Source organism: Danio rerio, chromosome 14, assembly GCF_052040795.2.
Source record: "Danio rerio strain M-AB ecotype USA chromosome 14, GRCz13ab, whole genome shotgun sequence".
In the NCBI taxonomy this organism is placed as follows: Eukaryota; Metazoa; Chordata; class Actinopteri; order Cypriniformes; family Danionidae; genus Danio; species Danio rerio.
The window spans coordinates 47,005,308-47,027,500 of NC_141034.1; the positions used below are offsets into that span (position 1 = coordinate 47,005,308).

Genomic DNA, 22,193 nt, shown 5'->3' on the forward strand with positions numbered 1-22,193 from the left:
ATGATGTTTGTTTGAACTTTCTATTCATCAAAGAATTTTGGAGAAAAAAAAATAAAATACTTCATGGATTCCAGAAAAATATGAGGCAGCACAGTTGTTTTTCTTGAGTATCAAATGAGCATATTAGAATGATTTCTGAAGGATTGTGTAACTCAGTAGATCCTGAAAATATTTTTGCCGTCACAGGAATTCATGAGGAAAAAAATACATTGTAATGATATTTCACACTGTTACTGTTTATCTGTGCATTAGAGCAAATAAAGCAGCATTGGTCAGCATAAGAGAGATTTCATATCAAGACATATCTTTTAAAAATGTTTGTGTCTCTTTAAATGCAAATGAACAACAACAGAAGGGTGACAGAAAAGGGCGGACAATTACTGCTTGTGCCTTGGTTTCTTTTACTTTCTAACTGTGTATTTTTTTTTTCTTTTCACAGACATGAAGCATGCATAGAAGCTGGATGTCATGATAAACATATACGTAAAAGTTGTCTTTAATATAAGTAATGGATAATTGATGCTTTAACATGCACTAAAAGAGTTTTTTAATGCTCATAGGTAAAAACCACACTATATGAAGTCTTTTAATGCATTGATTAAACTCACCGTTAACTAAATTTGCAGTAAAACATGACAGAATTTTTCATCAATTACGACACTTAGATTTTCCCCACTTTAAATCAGTCAAAATGCACAAGAGTGATTTTACGTATTTACATGTAAATTGGGATGCAATATGCTATTATTATGAACTCATTAATCTCAAAACACTACTATTTTAGAAAATAATGTGAAAACTTCTTGTATTTTAAAGTTTTATTTATTGCTGCTCAGTAACCAAATAATTCCGCACAAAATAATAATAAAAAATACAAACAATAGTCGTCAAAGGTTGCTGAACCTCTGTCTGAAAGGCACATTTGATCAACTATATATATATATATATATATATATATATATATATATATATATATATATAGTTGATTTATATGATATATATATTCATCAACCCGTCGGCGGGCTTGAGACGCGGGTAGGAGCTGTCCACGATGAAGACAACGACTGGGTTTGAGTTCAGGGAAGAGCGGTTATAGAAATAAGACAAAAACAGTTTACAAAAAATAAAGTGAACAAATTCGTAACAGGTTGAGGTTAGACGAGGGCTTTTCTTTTTCTGGACAGCTTTTGTAAATTGTTGGTTGGGTTTAGGGAAGTAAGTGGGCAGGTGGGTCAATCGGTAAAAATGGTTGTGTTCAGGGAAGGAGGAGGGTCGGTCAGCCGGTCGCCCCAGTCAATCATTCAGCCAGTCGGACAGGCGGTAGCGGCCTCTGGTGGGTTCACGTGAGAACAGCGTGGACGCAAGGCGTGGGTGGCACTCGCGAGAGGCATTTGAGATGCCAAAAAGCGCACACAGCGACCACTTGCGGATTCGTAAAAACAAAAACTGCAAAAATAAGTACCTCCCGGGACGTATTTTGCGGTCTCCGGAAATGTCTGCGGGGCTCCGTTTTCAGAATAACCCTGGGTTGGAAAATCTATATTTAAATGAATAAAGAGATTAAATAAATTATATACAATCACACAGTTTTCATTTCTGAGCAAACTGCCCCTTTAATGGTAGGGGGGAAACTGGACGTCATTATTAAATTTCTTAATCATGTAATGGTTGTTTGCACAGAGAGATTGAGGGGAACATTCAAATGCATATAATGGCATCCCTCCAGATCGGAATGGGAGAGACAGATGTTGGGTGTTGTGCCGCATATGCTCTCTCTCTCCTTCTCCCCCTCTCTCGTTTGTTGAAGATTTCTTCCTTTAGCTCTTATAGTGTCCTCCGTTTCCCTGGGGAGCCATTACAGCGTGGCGCTCAGTGCGAGATAATGGAAGGGTAATGAATTTCCAAACTAATCTATATTAACGCTGTTCTCCGAGTCAGGGGCCATGGAGAGATACATAGTGAGCAGAGGAAAAAAAGAAGGGAAGCGAGGGAATGAGGAAGGGACATGCTCCTTGACTTTCTCTCTTTGCTGTTTGTGTGACCCTCTGAACTCACTCCAGGGTAAAGATTTCTGAAACTCTGGTGGTTAAGGTTACAGACTGGCATTAACCTTATCAGAAAGCGGCTCTCCAGACAGTGTGTTAAAACAATTCAGTAGCTGGCCTGACAATGCTCGCAGATTAACTTGCGTTTGTTTTGGGACTTGGAAAAAGAAATGTTTGAGCTCATTGGGCAACTTGGGAGAGAAGTTTTTGCTGTTTTTAAACAGTGTTGAACACTTACTCCAACTTGAGGGGATCACAATAGGGTCATGGACAGCGATGGTAAATGTAAATATTAAAATACAACCAATTATATATTCATCCATCATGAATATATCTATCAGTATTTGGGATAAATATTGAAAAAATGGAGCAAGGTCGAATAAAATATGAACTCTGAAGTGTTTAGCTGCATAAATAGCTTATTTACACGAAGAACTGTTAGCTATTGATAGTTGTCAGTCATGTGAGCTGTGCGGAGAACTGGCAGGCCAAAAAACAATGGGTCGTACTAGCAGCTACACTAGGATCTCCAAAAAACGTAGCACAATCCGGTCATATTTCCATCTGTTTCAAGATACACATATTTTGATCACAAACAAACAGAACAAATTACAAACTGTAAATTGTGGTCACTTGCAAATCATAAAGTGCACTCACAGCTATTTAAAATCATCATGTTACTGTCAGGACTCCAATTCGGTAACGTTTACATCTATTTTGTGGATATTCCCCAGCAATTTAGTCATCGTTATAGCTTATATAATGTCTGCTTATATATTTGGTGTTGGTTTCTTTTGCTTATAATGATATTTGCTGGTAGGGACAATTTATTTGTTTACTTCTTTATACTTTACCTTAACGTACTGCCACAGAAGGTACCATAGATTGAGTCAATGATGCTTGCATTTGGCACAAATCCATAAATTTTTCCTTCCTGTCTGTTTTTACTATGATGAATTCTGTAGAAGCACAGCTCAGACATGTCTGCTTGTTGTTTAGTAACACTATAGGTTATTGCACAACAACACTCAGTTTCTTGGGGGTAGGGTGGGGTAAAAAAATAGAAACTACTCAGCCTTTGACTTGGCGGTCAGCGGGAGATGTTTAACACACCAGGGGGTTTTGCCCTAATAACTATCAATAAAACTTTGGTTTGGTTTTGGTTTGATTTGGGGTTGGGTTGGTTTGGTTATGGGTTTGCTTTGGTTTGGTTTTTGTTTGGTCTTGGTTTGATTTGGGGTTCAGTTGGTTTGGTTAAGGGTTTGGTTTGATTTGGTTTTAAGTTTGGTTTGATTTGGGATTGGGTTGGGTTGGTTATGGGTTTGTTTTGGTTTGGTTTGATTTGGTTTTGGTTTTAAGTTTGGTTTGATTTGGGTTTGGTTTGATTTGGGGTTGGGTTGGTTATGGGTTTGTTTTGGTTTGGTTTGACTTGATTTGGTTTAGGTTTTAAAGAGCCCATATTATGGGTTTTTGAAAATTCCCCTCCATGTAGTGTGTAACACAGCTCTAAGTGAAGTGAAGTATCCAGCTAAGTCTTAAATCTGTAAGAATACAGTGTTTAAAACTGTTGATTCATCTATAAAAGAGTCGATTCATAGTGCTTCAAACGAGTCGCCTTGATACCGACTCATTAGGTGTTTCGCCATGACGTACGAACGAAACAAAGTTTTTCACGTGCACGCGCAAACCCGGGAGATTTCAAACCTGAGGCCCCGCCCTCTGACGCAGTAACCCAGACACACACACACACACACCCACAAACACACGCACACAAACATGCCGGTCGATTGAAGTCACATTGCAGATGGATATATTGAGTCTCTACCCAAAGATGAAACCTCAGCATTATAGCCAAGCAGTTGGAAACTACTGGAAACTTCTGGAAGCTACATGCTACAAAGAATACTTCATCTGCGTTTGTTAAAGGAAGGATCAGTAACTTACTGATGGACATCAGGATGGGTTTCTTCCATTTCTCAAGTGTAAGTACGTGCGGTTAAAGTTGTTGCCTCGTTGACTCTAGCTTGCAAATGTATTTAGTTGTGATTTGTTACTTGTAACCGAGTGTACTGTATCAGGTTAACTGGCTATATTCTCTTATCGCGTGCAAAGTCACGTTAAAAACGCGACGCGTGCTGCTTTGTTTATGGAGCTCCGTGGTAACGTTAGAGGTGTGCATACCCGCGGCTGTCCCCGCGCCAGATTTCTGCGGCGCGGGAATAAATTTCCGAATAAATCGCCGGAGCGGTCGGTAACGGGTTTGATTTGGGACGGGAGCGGGCTGCCTGAGAAAGAGAAAGAATGTGTCTGCTTGGTGCTTGTGTGTTAGTGCGCACGCGCGCGTATGAGAGAGAGAGAGAGAGAGAGAGAGAGAGAGAGAGAGAGAGAGAGAGAGAGAGAGAGAGAGAGAGAGAGAGAGAGAGAGAGAGAGAGAGAGAGAGAGAGAGAGAGAGAGAGAGAGAGAGAGAGAGAGAGAGAGAGCGAGCGAGCGAGAGCTTTATGCTTGGTGCTGTGTGTGTGTTTATACAGATTTTCGGTTTTGTTCTCCCCCGCTCTTTAGCGGGATCGGGCGCGGCGGGCAGAATACGGGGCGGGTTCTAAGGCTAAAACCTGGCGGGTGCGGGCGGAAGCGGGAGCGTTCTCGTCCGGAGGTGTTTGTGTGTGTGTGGCAGCTAAAATCCACGCCTACACTATCTAGCGTGTATGAACTGTGATTACTTTTTAAATTGCTGATTAGCTATTGGCCATTTCACTCTCTGACTGAAGGCAGTCGACCAATCGCGACAGACTGTCATCGGTCCAATCAGCGCAGATTAGCTTCGCGCTAAGGAGGGGTTTGGGAACAAATGAATCACTGGACGATTCATACAGGAGTCGCTGGGATAATTAGGTAAAAATAAATGCAGATTATAAGACCATGAAAGTGTTTTTTGACCTTGCATGCATATTAGACTGTTGTTGGAGACCCTTACAACCAAGATATGACCCTATTTCATGTATAATATGGGCTCTTTAAGTTTGGTTTGATTTGGGTTTGGTTTGATTTAGGGTTGGGCTGATTTGGGGTTGGGTTGGTTTTGGGTTTGGTTTTGGTTTGATTTGGGGTTGGGTTGGTTTTGGTTTGATTTGGGGTTGGGTTGCTTTTGGGTTTGGGTTTTGTTCTGTTTAAGCATTAAGTTTTAGTAACAACTGCAGTTTTATAAACGCCCTGACTTTCACTGAATACAATGCTGAATTTCCATGATACCTAATGAATGGAAAAAAAAAAAACAGGCCATTTTTGTGCTTTGCATAATATTAAAATGCTTTTAGCTTGAAAATTATTTTGCAAGACTTTACCTCTGAGGTAAAAATCAGAAGTACACACTGTTTGCATGGCAGATTCCTCTAACTCTATCCCATTTTTTTGTCAGCTTGATAGTAGTTTTACAATGTTTATATTTAGCTTTTCTGTCATCTACATTTAAGGCCCAGTCTTTGAAGTGCTAATTTTGAAGATAAAACTCTTACAATTTATATTACCCTGGCATGTTAGCCTTAATCAACAGGTACAGTCTGGTGACTGCATTTGGCTGAAGTGATTGGCATTTCATGAGTGTGAAGGATTTTAAAAAAGCTGAAAAACAGTCTAAGCATAAAAATAAACAGTGTAATATAAAATAACGTTTGGTGAATGGAAACTTAGATTAAGAGCAATTTAAATATGTGAATAAACAAGTTCAAACAACTTTATCTCTGAGAATAAATAAATAAATAAATGAATGAATGAATGAATGAATGAATGAATGAATGAATAAATAAATAAATAAATAAATAAATAAATAAATAAAAACATACATACATACATACATACATACATACATACATACATACATACATACATACATACATAAAAACAAAACAAAACAAAACAAAACAAAACAAAACAAAACAAAACAAAACAAAACAAAACAAAACAAAACAAAACAAAACAAAAAAAATCCCTGTGTTTCAATGTCTGGAATTCTATGATTTTCCACAAAGTCAATTGATAAATTGACTTTTTTTGTTTATTTTTTTAACTAAATTAATATATGAAATAAGCCAGTGTTAATTCTGTCTTATTTTAGCAATTTTATTTAAATAACAGACATGATTGTAGTTGTATGGTTTTATATTTAGTTATCTAATAATTGTAACCTTTTAATTTATAGTTGTCTCTTTATTTTATTTTATTTTAATTACATTTAGTGAGACTGTGCTTTTTCAAATAATGACAATGTAGAACATAGAAATGTCCTATTTATTTATTTATTTTTAATACAGATTTATCTTTATAACCCGCAGCACAGGAGCAGTTTTGAAAAAGTAAAACTGTTTACTTCATTAAAAACAAACAAGCTGCATAAAAAGTAGGATTATTTCTTGCCATAAAACTAATCCCATCATTCTATAGTGCTTTTGTGTCCCAAAGGAAAATCTTTCTATTTATTTTGTGCCTCGGTTTTTATTCAACTTGGTTACAACTCTTGTCAAATGATGGGTTTCATCAGCCAGCCTCTCAAGTCTTTCAAAATGTCAGAGAAACGTCTCATGGTCATGCAGTCAGCAGAATACAATAGTCTTTGTTCGCACTGCAGCTGCTTGAAGTGATTTTATTAAGATACTTGCAAGTCCAAATAAAATGTAATTAGATGCCGGCACACTTTTTTTCCGTATAAACAGCGGCAGTAACACTAATTCAGCGACTCCAAGCTGAAGATTGCTTTGTAAAAGACTGTGTGCATGTTTCAGAGAAAAGGAGAGCGAGGGGAAAGGAAGATTAGTTCTCTCACTTATGAGAGGGGTTTGTGACTTCATTAATTTGGGTCTGACTGATGAGAGGGTCAGAGGCGCTGTTTGATGCATACTAAATGACTGAAGACTCGGCCAGGCACATCTGCGCACGTCTATGTGTATGTGTGTGTGTATGGTCGTCGTCAAGTCTCCCAAATAATCACATACACTACTGGGGGAAAAAACTAAATTGGGGAAAAGATAGATTTTTCATGCATGTTATCAAAAGAAGCGCATTCTGCTCACGAAGGCTACATTTATTTGACTTTAAAAAATAATAATAATTAAATTGAGAAAAATTATTTAAATAAAAAAATTAAAATCGCTGTTTTTGATTTGCAAATGTTTTATAGTGTAATTTATTACCATTTTATTAGTGTCATATGATCTATTATGAATTTTTATAGAGTATTAGGTTAATTTGCTGTTATATTATGATCAATAAGAAAGTCGCTGGTTCGAGCCTCAGCTGGGTCAGTTGGCATTTCTGTGTGGAGTTTGCATGTTCTCCCTGCATTCACGTGGGTTTCCTCCGGGTGCTCCGATTTCCCCCACAGTTGGGTAAGCTAAATTGTCCGTAGTGTGAATGAGTGTGTGTGGATGTTTCCCAGGGATGGGTTGCAGCTGGAAGGGCATTCGCTTTATAAAACATTTGCTGGATAAGTTTGCGGTTCATTCCGCTGTGACGACCCCAGATTAATAAAGGGACTAAGCCGAAGAAAGAATGAATGAATGAATGAATTATGATAAATTCTGTCATCATGGCAAAGATAAAATAAATCAGTTATTAGAAATGAGTTATTATAACTATTATGTTTAGAAATGTTACAAAAATCTCCCAGTTAAACAGAAATTAGAGGAAAAAAATAAACAGGGGGGCTAAAAATTCTAATTTCAACTGTATATATCTACCGGTCAAAAGTCTGGGGTCAGTAGGATTTTTAAAAGTTTTAAAATAGGCAATAAAATTACAGTACAATTTGTAACATTATGAAAGGTTATTGCACTATAAAAATGTTTTAAAGTAGTTTATAATTTAATTTAATAATTTATTCCAGTATTTTTTAATGATGAATTTACAGCTTCATTACTCTAGTCTTCAGTCACATATTCCTTCATAAATAACTCAAATAATAATAATAATAATAATAATAATAATAATAATAATAATAATAATAATAATAATAATAATAATAAAAGCAATATGATTGGATATATTTGGAATATAATTGATTGGAGTAATAATTTTGTTTGAAAATACATACAATAAGTAATAAATAAATATTTAATAAATAAGTTTTTTTTTTTTTAATTTAATAAATGTTGCCTTGATGAACAAAAAAAAAAATTCTTAAAAAAAAAAAAAACATAAAAAAAACAACCCCGAACTTTTGACAGGTGTTCTGTTGATTTGTCTCTTCAGATTCTCCTACCTCTCATTCAAAAAGTAGGTAGCTCATTTTAATGACGCAATATGCTACCCATTAGAATTTGCTACCATTTTAATTTGGAGTGGTGTGAAATGATGCTGTAATATGGTCTTAACCTACCCAAATCCCTAACTCTAACCTCAGAACCATTCAAATACTGTGTTGCTAGCAAAATTTGATGGTTGAGATAAAATTTCACTGGATCACAGTTTTTTTTTTTTTTTAAGAAGAATCACAGGATTTTTCAACACTGATAATAATAATAATAATGTTTCTAGAGCTCAAAACAACATACTATAATTATTAACATTAAATACTTTAGAAATTATACTGAAAATGTCAAGAAAAGATCAGGAATAAATTACATTTTGAAATATATTCATTTAATAGGCTTTAAAATCATAGTAACATTTCAAAGTTCTTCCATTTTGCTGTGTTTTTGAACAGAAACAACTTATTTAAAGTATTTAAAAATCTTATGCACTTTAATTCAAAAAGTTCATGTACTCAACTTGTTAGCCAACAGACAGCATTAATCAGAACTGGAATTCAACCAGGATATGTAAACTCTCATGGTGGAGTCATTTTCAAATAACCCCCTCTTTAGTTTCCCCCCTCTCAGCTCAGGCCGGAGGTTTTAATGGACTGACAGATTAAGTGGACTCCAGCAGACACCATCAGTCTAATGAGAAACAGATGCTGACCAGATGAGAACTAAGACCGTGGCGCTGGCCAGATCTCTCTGCCAGGCCGGAGAAGTTGGCATGTCGACATGAAATGCAATGATACCGAAAACTACCCGTTAGACATTGCCAGCTTTATTAGATCTCTATTTGCAGCCTTTAAAGTGTGCAGGAGGTGGGCTCATCAGCAACACCACAGCATCTTCTGTAATCAGACTGGCTTGGAGATTTGTATTTAAAAAAGCAAAATATGAAAAAAAAATCAGTATTTAGAGTTAAGTTTGGACTAAAACCGGTTCAAATGCATCATTTGCTTAATACAGAATGGGGGGGCTTAAAAAAAACAGAGCATGATTATTTCTGTGTTAAACCAGAGGCAACATCCTACTGATAAGTGAACGTGTCCTGCTGTGCGGTAAATAATTTAGTTGGAAATCTTGGGTGTTTGTGTGGTTGTAGTTTAAAAAAAAAAAAAAGGTTATTTTATTTAGGCGAATTCAGCGGGGATGAAATGTTTGGGGGTCAAAATAATAATCAAGCTTTAAAAGAGTTAATCTAGCATGTACAACCCTCAAGGGTAATTACAGACAAGGAAAACTAATAATTAAAGCATAAAAACAATGTTTGTTAGTTAAAAGGAAAATTTTGTTTCTTTAAATAAATAATATCAGCTACAGGGCGACACGGTGGCTCAGTGGTTAGCACCGTTGCCTCACAGCAAGAAGGTCGCTGGTTTGAGTCCCGGTTGGGTCAGTTGGCATATCTGTGTGGAGTCTGCAATAATAATGCATCAAAATGACAGTGTGTTTGCATTTGTCAAGACATCCCATGCAGCATTCAGTGTTTGTTTTAAGTCTTTTAAAGCCTCTATCACGCAGCACACGGAGACGGTTTGATGATCTTTTTTTCCTGCTAAGTAACGATTTTATTTTAGGACTATTTCGTATTATAACTATTTTAATGTAATGTGTATTTATATAGCGCATTTATTGTGTTTGGCCATACACCCAAAGCGCTTTACAATCATCAGGGGGGGTTTCTCCACACCACCACCAGTGTGTAGCATCCACTTGGATGATGCGACGGCAGCCACAGGACAACGGCACCAGTGCGCTCACCACACACAAGCTTTTGGTGGAGTGGAGAGACAGTGATCGAGCCAATTTGGTGGATGGGGATGATTGGGAGGCCATGATCGTAAGGGCCGATAGAGAGACTTTGGCCAGGACACCGGGGTTACACCCCTGCACTTTCACGAGAAGTGCCATGGGATTTTTAATGACCACAGAGAGTCAAGACCTCGGTTTAACGTCTCATCCGAAAGACAGCACCCACTGACAGTGTAGTGTCCCCTTCACTTTTACAGGGGCATTAGGACTCACACAGACCACAGGTTGAGCGCCCCCTGCTGGCCTCACTAACACCACTTCCAATTAAAAGTAAACAATATGAAATATAAGCAGCACGGTGGCTCAGTGGTTAGCACTGTCGCCCCATAGCAAGAATGTCAGTGGTTTGAGTCCCAGCTGGGTCAGTTGACATTTCTGTGTGGAGTTTGCATGTTCTCCCCGTGTTCGCATTTGTTTCCTCCGGGTGCTCCAGTTTCCCCAACAGTCCAAAGGAAATGTGGGTATAGGTGAATCGAACTAAGTGAAACTAAATTATCTGTAGTGTATGAGTGTGAATGAGTGTGCATGGATGTTTCCCAGTACTGGGTTGCGGCTGGAAGGGCATCCACTGTGTAAAACATATGGATAAGTTGTTGGTTCATTCCACTGTGGCGACCCCTGATAAATAAAGGGACTAAGCTGAAGGAAAGTGAACAAATAAATTTCAGCTACAGTGGTTGCAAAGAGAATACTCCTTAAAATAACTCCACCAAACTTCACCTTGAAAAGGTCAATTCTAATGCTGAATTTCAAGGTATTGTTTACACAACATTACATTATGCACTTTAAGAAAAAGCAGGGTTCCACACACAAATTGTCCCAACACATATTCATTCATTCATACATTTTTTTTTTTTTCCGGCTAAGTCTCTTTATTAATCTGGGGTTCCCACAGCAGAATGAACCACCAACTTATCTAGCATGTGTTGTACGCAGCAGATGCCCCTCCAGCTGCAACCTATCACTGGGAAACATCCACACTCATTCACACAAATACACTACGGACAATTTAGCTTACCCAGTTCACCTGTAGTGTATGTCTTTGTGGTATACACAGGGAGAAGATGCACCAACACAACAGAAATTAATTAGGTTAACTTAAACCCTGCTCACACTGAGATTTCAGCCACGATTTTGTCATCTGAGACAAATTTGGAAAATCCCAAAAGATTCCTGAAATGCTAGGCTTTAAACTGTGATCTTCGATCGTTGGTTTGACATGTTCACAGACAACCGCTGAATGCCGGTTGCGATCAGATTTTCTCTTCGATGAAGTTCTGGCAGTGTCAGAAGATTTTAGACACTTTGCTGCAGTGTGACAACAGCTACGATGAGCGTCAATTCAAGAACCAATAGGATAATTTGATAATGCAATCCAATGATTGCAGGGAAATGTCAAAACTTTGTTTTTCTTCCTGTTTTTATTATAGAGGCATGCTTTGTGCAAAATTTTGAGGAATCATTTTAGAACGCGAGATAGCAAAAGTATCATGGGTGGATGATGTTAATCGCATCTTTATTGTCGTTTAGTCTGACATTATGATGGCTGAGATCTTACAGTGTGACATGGGAGCCATGTTTATGCAGTATGACATGCTACAATCATTCAGGATTATTAAAAAAAGAAAAAGTAAGTTAAGTGAACAAAAAAAAAACTATTAAATTGTCTCAAAAAACCTTAAAAATTGTCCCATTTCAACTCATTTTAAACAAGTAGTTTGAATAAACAGCAGAAGTATTTTTTGAATGTGTGATGTGTAAGCTGTGTACATCTTTCCTTATTTTCCCACTCATCATCCACCCAGAATGCAAATAAAAGCAAAATGGCGAAAAATCTTAAACAAAAACTAAAAGCAAAATGAACTGAAACTATGCAGACATCAGTTACTTAATCATACTGAAATAATACTGCACCCCTCCACCGTATTAATGATCATAGCCTTCATTAACTTTAAATTAACTAAGGTTAATTAACCCAGTTTTAATTTAACTGTGAGTATTATAAGAAATTATGAGCCTTTTGAGAATTACGTTTTAATTACCAAACACAATGAGAACAGTGGGTGAGAGCTTCATGAGGTCTAAATGAATTCATCTAAATGAATTGACTTTTATTTGTCAAATATATTAAGGAAATGAAACTTATTTGAAATATTTTATTGTGTTGTCATGCTGTTGCTGTTGGCTGTTTTTCCCCAAACCCATTCTTAATGGACATGGTTTATGCTTGCCTTTGGGGTTGCTTTGAGATTTAATAAGAGCTATATATATATATATATATATATATATATATATATATATATATATATATATATATATATATATATATATATATATATATATATATATATATATATATATAAATATAAATAGATGGGTTGCGGCTGGAAGGGCATCCGCTGCGTAAAAACTTCCGCTGCGTAAAAACTTGCTGGATAAGTTGCCAGTTCATTCTGCTGTGGCAACCCCGAATTGATAAAGGGACTAAGCTGACAAGAAAATGAATGAATGTATGAATGATATATATATATATATATATATATATATATATATATATATATATATATATATATATATATATATATATATATATATATATATATATATATATATAATTTTACTTTATTGATGTCTCTCTGCAACAAAACTGACTTCAGTTCATTGAATTATACTAAAAATAATGCTCACCCATTGCTTGTTCCTGTCTTATATAATTTTGTTTACACAATTTTGTTTATATAATTTTAGTGAAAAGTGTTGCTTCAAGTTTAAAACACAATAAAGATAATTATGCTTCAAAATATATATCGCGTTTGCATTTTGTATGTAGTATATGGTATAAGTATATAAGTCTTTGTTTTAAGCACCTCTAAGGCCTCTAACACACTGCACTGAGACACACTGATTGCCTTTTTTTGCTAAGTAAAGGTTTGATTTGATGTTAGGACTTTTTTGTGATCACTTTTATTTAAAGTAAACATATAATGACATTTAAGGCTAAACACTACTCTCTAGGTTATTTTTGTTATGATTACTTTAGTTTTATTGACTTCTCACCGAAGCAAAACTGACTCCAGGTTGTTGAAGTTTTCTAAAAATAATGCACATCCGTTGTGGTGTTCCTGTCTTATATTATAATGCTTTTACTGAGTGTTGAAGTGGAAAAAGTTGCTTCAAGTTGAAATGACAATAATGATGCTTCAAAATGACAGTGTGTTTGCATCCGTCAAGTAGACACCCTACGTAGCATTAAGTGTTTTTAAAGCACCACATGGCCTCTATCACACACTGGTTAGAGACAGTTTAATGATCTCTTTTCCGACAAGTAAATATTTGATTTTAGCACTATATTTATTCAAATTATTAAAAGTAAACATAAAGAAATGTGACCCAGGATCACAAAATCAGTGATAAGTGTCAGTTTTTAGAAACTAAGATGTATGCATTATATGAAAGCTTTCCATTTGTATATAAGTTGTTAGCATAGGACTAAATGATGAGAAAACTTAGTTTAAAGCTTTCTAAATAAAGAGCTTAGCAACGCTAATAAAAAAAAAAAAGTTTTGGTATATTTATGGTGGAAACTTTACCAAATATCTTCATGAAACATGATCTTTACTTAACATTCAAATGATTTTTGGCATAAAAGAAAAAAAAAACAATAACTTTGATCCCAAATGTATGAATATTGCGATAAATATATGGCTAATTACTATTTTTAGACTATTTTGTTATGACTGTTTCTATTTTTTTGGCGTCTCTCTGCCGCAAAACTGACTCCAGGTTGTTGAACTATTCTGAAAATAACGCACATCCGTTGCTGCGTGTCCCTGTGTTATATTATATTGCTTATAGTGTTGAAATGTGAAGTTGAAATGACAATAACAATCCTTCAAAATGACAGTGTGTTTGCATTTGTCAAGAAGACACCCCATGTAGCATTAATTGTTTGTTTTAAGGCTTTTAAAGCACCACATGGCCTCTAGCAGACACTGGTCAGAGACAGTTTGATTACTTTTTTCCTGATTTTATTTTAAGAAACAATGAAATAAATGACCTTTGACCACAAAACAAGTGTCTGTTTTTATAAACTAAGATTTATGCATTATCTGTATAATATATTTTCCATTGATGTATACTTTGTTAGGAAAGGACAATATTTGACTGAGATACAACAATTAGAAACATCAGGAACCTGAATATTATATTGCTATCTAAATGAAGTGCTTGGCAATGCTAATCAGAAATTGAGTTGCTATTTTTATGGTAGGAACTTCTATTCCTATTTTATCGATGTCTCTCTGCAACAAACCTGACTATTAGTATTTATTTGACTAAAAATAATGCACGGCCATTGTGGTGTGTTCCTGTCTTCTATTCTATTGCTTACAGTGTTGAAGTGAAAAGTGTTGCTTCAAGTTGAAATGACAATAATGATGCATCAAAATGACAGTGTGTTTGCATTTGTCAAGACGCCCTATGCAGCATTAAGTGTTTGTTTTAAGGCTTTTAAAGCAGCTCATGGCCTTTATCACGCACCGCACAGAGACAGTTTGATGACACACAAGCATCATTGTAACTCAGCGCCTGTCGGACTTGTATTTTCCTGGCTGACCGGCTCTGGCGTATCTCTGGCCTCTCAGCCGGAGGGGCTTTCAATCAGGACGCCGGGGCTGGAACAAACGATCGGAGCGGGGCTGATCCAATTCTGTGTGCTGGGCTGCCAAGGGGAGGAGGGCACTCTTAAACTGATTGTGTTTTCTCCTCAGGGTCCTGTTCCGGCCTTCCCGAGGAACGACCCGCAATTATGACTGCTGACAGGCTCTAAGTCAGTTTCAATCTGACGTCTTTATCAAAATAAAGTGCCGCTCCATTACCACTGGAGAAGAGAAAAGTGAGCCGAGGAGATGGGTTTGGGGAAGATGCCTGGCTTTACTTCCGTATGTGTGCAATATCTTCGATTGCTGTTCTCTCTAGGGGAAAAAAGAGAGCAAATAAACCAAACACACTGATATCTTTCTGAGCAGGTTTAGCTGAAGCATGGAGGCCGTGGGTTTGACCTTGCACTGGTTGAGGATGACTGCTAAATTGCTGTATTGATTGATTTGGTAATCATGGTTCGTTCAACAAGCCCATCGCACAGCTCCGAACTTTTACTCCATGGCTATAAAGTGTCATTTTCTACACTACATAAGGGTTTTCTTAAGGAACACACTCTACTCGGAGCTGTTACGGCTTTAATGGTTCTGAGAGAATCGGTGATTAGAAGTAAATACTGCATTTCATGAGATAATAGCTGATGTTTATATCAGAGACGCTTTTCTGGAAAACGGATATTAGTGGATGAAAAATAGAGATGTACTGGTGGAGGGAATTGAATTTTTTTAAACATGAATAAAATGGAATAATGACTTTACAAAAACTACTCGTGAATAATGTACCTGGTAGCCAGGTTTCTATTGTGTTTTCTATTGAGAATAAATTCAGTTTTAACTTAATTACTGCTACTTAACTTAACATGTTGACAGAGTGATTTATCATTTAAATTAGCAATAAAAATATATGAAAATAAAACAGTTTGGCAAAAGCAGCAGCAACAACAAGAGACAAAAAAACTATAATTTTGCAAATGCATTTTTCTCAGTTAACCACATTTATTGTAGCATTACAAAAAAAACGAAAATAATACAAATTAAAAGACAGCACAAATGGGCTAAAAATGTTGCGGTCTACAGGTCAAATCAAGACCTATTGACCTTATTCTAAAATGCGGAAGTGCGCCTGTTTTCGCGATTGTCTTAGAACTTCCGATTCAGTTGCCTATGGGAGAAATGACTAGGAATAATAAACGGTAAAACTACTTGCTCTACAAACAAATGTTTGCATGACTATACAGACCAAGTAGAATAATATAATAAGAAAATATCAAATTGCAACATCAAGCAGCGTAATGAGCAGTTTTTAACGTCAAAAAATGAAAGGAAGTGAATGAGACCGGAAGTCTCAAGCCAAAAAGATTCAAATGGCAGCGCCCGCTCATCGGCGGAGAATAAGGCAAGGCAAGGCAAGTTTATTTATATAGCACATTTCATACACAGAGGCAATTGAATGTGCTTTACATAAACAAGAATAAAAGAAACAAGTAAAATAAAAATAAAAACAAATAATAAAATGTGTAAAAACAAAAAAAAACATAAAATAAGGTGAATAAGACATAAAAAGAACATCCCATTTTGTAAATGAATTTTTTTGTCCATTTCTCAGTGAATATACAGTAGGTAATATATTTTGGTGCATTTGAACAAAATGGATTTATTCAAACAACATTTTAGTCACTTTATATTTAGAAATAATACATTCATGTGAAATATTGTAAAAAAAAATAGCAATTACAAAATTACAACAAAATTGTATGTATTTTTTGTTTCTCTTGATCTATTTTTATTTAATATTTTTCCCTAACATAAATTTGTGGGTACTAATTTTGGACCAATGACTCAGTGGTTAGCACTGTCGCCTCACAGCAAGAAGGTCGCTGGTTTGAGTCCTGGCTGGGAAAGTTGGCATTTCTGTGTGGAGTTGGCATGTTCTCCCCGTGTTTACGTGGGTTTTCTTTCGGTTGCTTGGGTTTCCACCACAGTCAAAAGACATGCGGTACAGGTCAATCAAATAAACTAAATTGGTCGTAGCATCTTTGTGTTAATGTTTCCCAATACTGGGTTGCAGCTCGAAGGGTATCTGCTTTGTAAAACATATGCTGGCCAAGTTGGCGGTTCATTCCACTTTGGCGACCCCTGATGAATAAAGAGACCATTATTATAAGTTAATTTGTTGGATTAGCTTGAGATTTGGCTTCGGTACTGACTAATCTAATGTGCAATCACCGGCCACTTTATTAGGTACACCTTACTAGAACTGAGTTAAACCCCCTTTTGCCTTTAGAACTGCCTTAATCCTTTGTGGCATAGATTCAACAAGATACTGGAAATTTTTCTCAGAGATTTTGGTCTATATTGACATGATAGCATCATGCAATTGCTGCAGATTTGTCAGCTGCACATCCATGATGCAAATCTTCCATTCCACCACATCCCAAATGTTACATCAGCACCACCAGGCTGAATTAAGGCAGGATGGATCCATGCTTTCATATTGTTGACGACAAATTCCGACCGTACCATCTGATCGTCACAACAGAAATCGTGACTCAACAGACCAGGCAATGTTTTCTCAAATTTTGGTGAACCTACAGTATGCAAATTGTAGCCTCAGTTTCCTGTTCTTAGCTGACAGGAGTGGCGGTTGTGCATTCAGAGATGCTCTTCTGCATACCTCGGTAACAAATAACGAGTGGTTATTTGAGTCACTGTTGCCTTTCAATTAGCTCGAACAGCCTGATCTCACAAGAAAACGTAAGTATTGTACATTCTGTCAGTTTAGTGGCTAATTCGTACGAGCTGAGTCATACGAAAATGTACGATTTTAAAAAGGAGGCGTGGCACCCAACACCGCCCCTAAACCTAACCATCATTGGGTGATGTGCAAATCGTACTTAATTGTACAAATGAGATCATCGAAGTCATATGAATCAGCCACTAAATGAAAAAGTTTCAAATTGCTGAGAGATTGTGTTGACTTAAATCAGTCTGGCCATTTTCCTCTGAGATCAACAAGGCATTTGCACGCACAGAACTGCCGCTCACTAGATATTTTCTCTTATATTGATTATTCTCTGTAAACCCTAGAGATGGTAATGTGTGAAAATCGCAGTAGATCATCATTTTCTGAAACACTCAGACCAGCCCGTTTGGCACCAACTACCATGCCACTTCCTTTCTTCCCTATTCTGATGCTCGGTTTGAACTGCAGCAGATCATCTTGACCATGTCTTTGTACCGAAATGCATTGAGTTGCTGTTATATGATTGGCTGATTAGAAATTTGCGTCAACAAGCAGTTGGACAAGTGTACCTAATAAAGTGGCCGGTGAGTATGCACAAATATAATATTGTAAACCTCCCTTTAGGAAAAAAAAAGTAATTTAAATGAGAGATTTGTGAGGGGTGCCCTCGTATATGTTGAGCACTGTATATACTGTACATATAACATAATGCTTTGAAATTTATGTAAGTTCAATGGATTATTCATTCACCTCAACACTTTGAACACATTTAAGGATTTTTCCTAGCAAATGTTGATTTATGCAAATAATTTGATTAATCTAATTTGCTCATAATGCAATTAATTTGCTTGAATTTGAATTTGATTGACAGGCCTAAACTTAATATATTCCGGTGTACAATAATTCTCCACAATGAGCTGTCGCAGACTGTCTCTCTTGCACTCAGCAGACCATTTGCATTTTGTAATCCCTGTGAAGCCGCTATTTCCTTAATTGCATAAAGTCACTTAAAACGTTCTCTAAGCGTTCCTCCGATGACCTCCCGCATGCACTGCGAAACTACTGATGGAAAACTGCTGACTGAGAGAGGAAGAAGGGAACAAAGACTGAGAGTGATTGGAAAACAGAGGTAGGAGAGTTTGGTTACATCCACATGAATCCAGATCCAATTGAAAACACTGTTTTTGTTTCAAAATGCCAATGAAATGTCAGAATATTATAAAATTTTCCAATTGTGTGTTCATATGACCTAATCATAGTGAGATAATACCATAAGCAGACCACAGTTAGGAATTAACTAGAGCTCATGGCAAGCATGCCACCATGTAGAGCAAAAATGATGGCGGTCAATTGGTCGATGGTTACAAGTTTAGAAAATACAAACTAGCAATACATCATCATTAAGTTAACAACACACGAGAACACAATTTCTCATGACACAAATTGCGCAATCAGTGTCAGCAAAAACAGAATATTATGCCGGGTGACCCCAAAAATATTATAAGTAGCCAAGTTCGTCACTTCCTGGGGTGCAATGACACATTTCCAATGTGGTCTGCCCTATTTGCAGGGCATTCCTTTATTTGCATTACTGAGATAATACTGAGCCGACCACAGTCAGAATTGAACTAGAGCTCATCGCAAAAATGCCGCCAAATTGACCAAAAGTTATCTAGGTTGCTTGGTCGATGGTTGCAAGTTTAGAAAAAACATACAAATAGAAAAACACAAACAAACTGAGAAAACATCCTCATTAAGTTGACAACACACATGCACACAACTTCTCATGACACAGATAGTGCTGGCCATAACAATATTATGTCGGGTGACCCCAAAAATATTATAAGGTTAAAAATATTATTAGCATAATGGAGTTTATCACATTTTGGAGTCCAATGACCCATTTCCAAGTGGTCTGCCCTATTTGCAGGGCATTCCTTTATTTGCATGTGTTGTGAGAATTTACTGCGATAATACTGAACTGACTACAGTCAGAATTTAACTAGAGTTCATGGCAAAAATGCCACCAAATTGAGCAAAAATGATGGCGGATGCAAGTTTAGAAATAGAAAAACATGAACAAACTGAGAAAACATCCTTAACACACGTGCGCACAACTTCTCATGACACAAATAGCACAAATAGTGCTGGCTATAACAACAGTACGTTGGGTGACCCCAAAAATATTAATAGATCAAAATTATTATTAGCAGCAGAGTTAGTCACATTTTGCGGGGGGCACATTTGCAGGGCATTCCTTTATTTGCATGTGTTGTGAGAATTTACTGAGATGATACTGAGCAGACCACAGTCAGAATTAAACTAAAGCACATGACAAACATGCCACCAAATTGAGCAAAAATATTGGTTGCTTGGTCGATGGATTTAGAAAAAACATGCAAATAGAAAAACATGAACAACAAGTTAACAAGCCACGTGCACACAACTTCTCATGACACAAATAGTGCTGGCCATAACAATATAATGTCAAGTGACACCAAAAATATTATTAATCAAAAATATTATTAGCTGTGGAGTTTGTCTTTTGGGATCCAATTACACATTTCTGTTGTAGTCTGCACTATTTGCAGGGCATTCCTTTATTTGCATGTGTTGTGAGAATTTGCGTGCTCATGCGTTGTCAAATTGGATGTTTAGTACTTTTCTACACGCCTTTGTTTTCTTAATTTGCAGTGCATTTAAGCTCTCTTGGCCACTATAAAATGAATAAATAAATTTAAAAAATAAATAAATAAATAAACAAACAAAATTCAAGAGTGCCTTTGCTTAATTAAACTAAATCTACTTTGGCAGTTTCCAAGCTCTGAAAGTGATTAAAAGTTATCTTTACAACAAAATTGGTTTTCACAACAACATTGACTGGTTACAGAAGCCAAACAGTGGTGTGTATATTAGTCGATATTAAAGTTTGATTAAGTGACTGAACTGATCATACGCATGGTTCCACAAATTGAAGCTATTAAAGGAATAGTTCGCCCAAAAATGTAAATTCTGTCATTGAATACTCACCCTTTACTTGTTTCAAAACTTTAAGAGATTCTTTAGTTTCCAACATCTTTCAAAGTATTTTCACAAAAGAAAACTATTGGATGTTGGAAACTATTGACTTCCATATTATTATTATATATATATTTTTTTTTTTTGTACTATGAAAGTTAGTGGTTACAAGTTTTTTGTTCTCCTCATAATATCAATTGTTTCATGTGTGTGTTCAACAGAATAAATAAACTCAAAAAGGTTTATAACCACTTGAGGGTGAGTAAATAGTGATCAAATCTTCATGTTTTAGGTGAACTGCCATTAAGAACATTCCATGGTCAGTTTTGAGTGCTCTCATAATTAAAAACAAAATGAAACTATGCAAGTATGAGATTCAATTTGCAGCTTCAGTACGCTTTTCCAAAAAGTGCATAACTCAAGCTAGACTAACATCGTTAACTAACTCTGATTAGCCAGAATCATGTACAACGTGCTCTTTCCAGTATGCTCCTGATTACATGAATTAAGTCTACGTCTACAAAAGTTTGAATATTTGAAAATTGTGTTTTCATCTTAAAAAACATTATCAATCCAAGTGAGAATTTTTCAAAATTGCATCCAATGAAATGTCTGAACATGCTTGCATGCTGCTGGAAAAAAATCAAGAGGTCTTGACAGAATGTGTTGTTTTTAATGGTTATACTGGGAATTGCAATGAATTAGTGGTCTCAGTGGATCTCTTGTTGTTGCCTTTTATTGGTGGCATGTTAAAACCAGTTAAACCAACTGAATTATGTCCCAAAACACATGATATACCAGTTGGAGTGAGTGGTTTAAATGGACAACAATTGGACGTTTTTTTTTTTTTTTTTTTTTTTTATTTATTTATTTATTTATTTGTAGTGGAATACCTTAAATTTTATATAATTTAGGTTAATTTAATTTAAATAACAATTGACAATTGTGCTTTTATTTATTTATTTTATTTTGGTAGAATAACTTTTATTTTATTTTCATTTTTAATTTTATTTTTACAAATTTTTAGAACAGTATTATTTTTGTTTTTGTGCTTAATGTTTTTTTTAGAAGAAGAAGAATACCTTTCATTTAATATAAATAATTTAATTTATTAATGTATTTATTTATTTATTTATTTATTTATTTATTTATTTATTATTTTACCACACAAGTAAACCATTTGCCTTTAACACTATCAATTGTGTATGCAATGCTTAAACATTCATCATCATTTGTTGCCTTTTATTGGTGGCGTGGTAAAATCAGTTAATCAAACTGTTATTTCCCAAAACACACTAGAAACTGTTTGAATTGACTGGTTTTAAGGGACAACAGTTAATAGCTTTGTTTTATTTATTATTTTTACTTTGTGTGTGTGTTCAATATTTTTTTGTTCACAGTGGAATACCTTTAATTGAATTTAATGTTTTATTTATTTATTTATTTATTTATTTATTTATTTATTTATTTATTTATTTATTTATTTATTTATTTTATTAAATATTTTATTTAGCAGGGGACCCTTTACCACAAAAGTCAAACATTTCCCTTTAACACTATCAATTATGTATGCAATGCTTAAACATGCATCATCATATTCATGCTATTACACGAATGCAGCTATCAAATCTA

The 22,193-nt window shown here is 35.7% G+C and overlaps 1 protein-coding gene across 3 annotated transcripts in view; it reads right to left on the minus strand.

The window, feature by feature from the left end:
• LOC147834029 (uncharacterized) overlaps positions 1 to 22,193 on the minus strand; it is a 1,152,336-nt gene that overhangs the window by 947,349 nt on the left and 182,794 nt on the right. The window contains exon 2 of one of the 3 annotated variants that reach the window (XR_015507928.1): positions 13,988 to 15,115. The exons of the other annotated variants lie outside the window; for them this stretch is intronic. The gene's annotated coding sequence lies outside the window, so the exon portion shown is untranslated. Of the gene's footprint in view, positions 1 to 13,987; positions 15,116 to 22,193 lie in introns of those variants that run through there. 3 annotated transcript variants of the gene reach the window in all.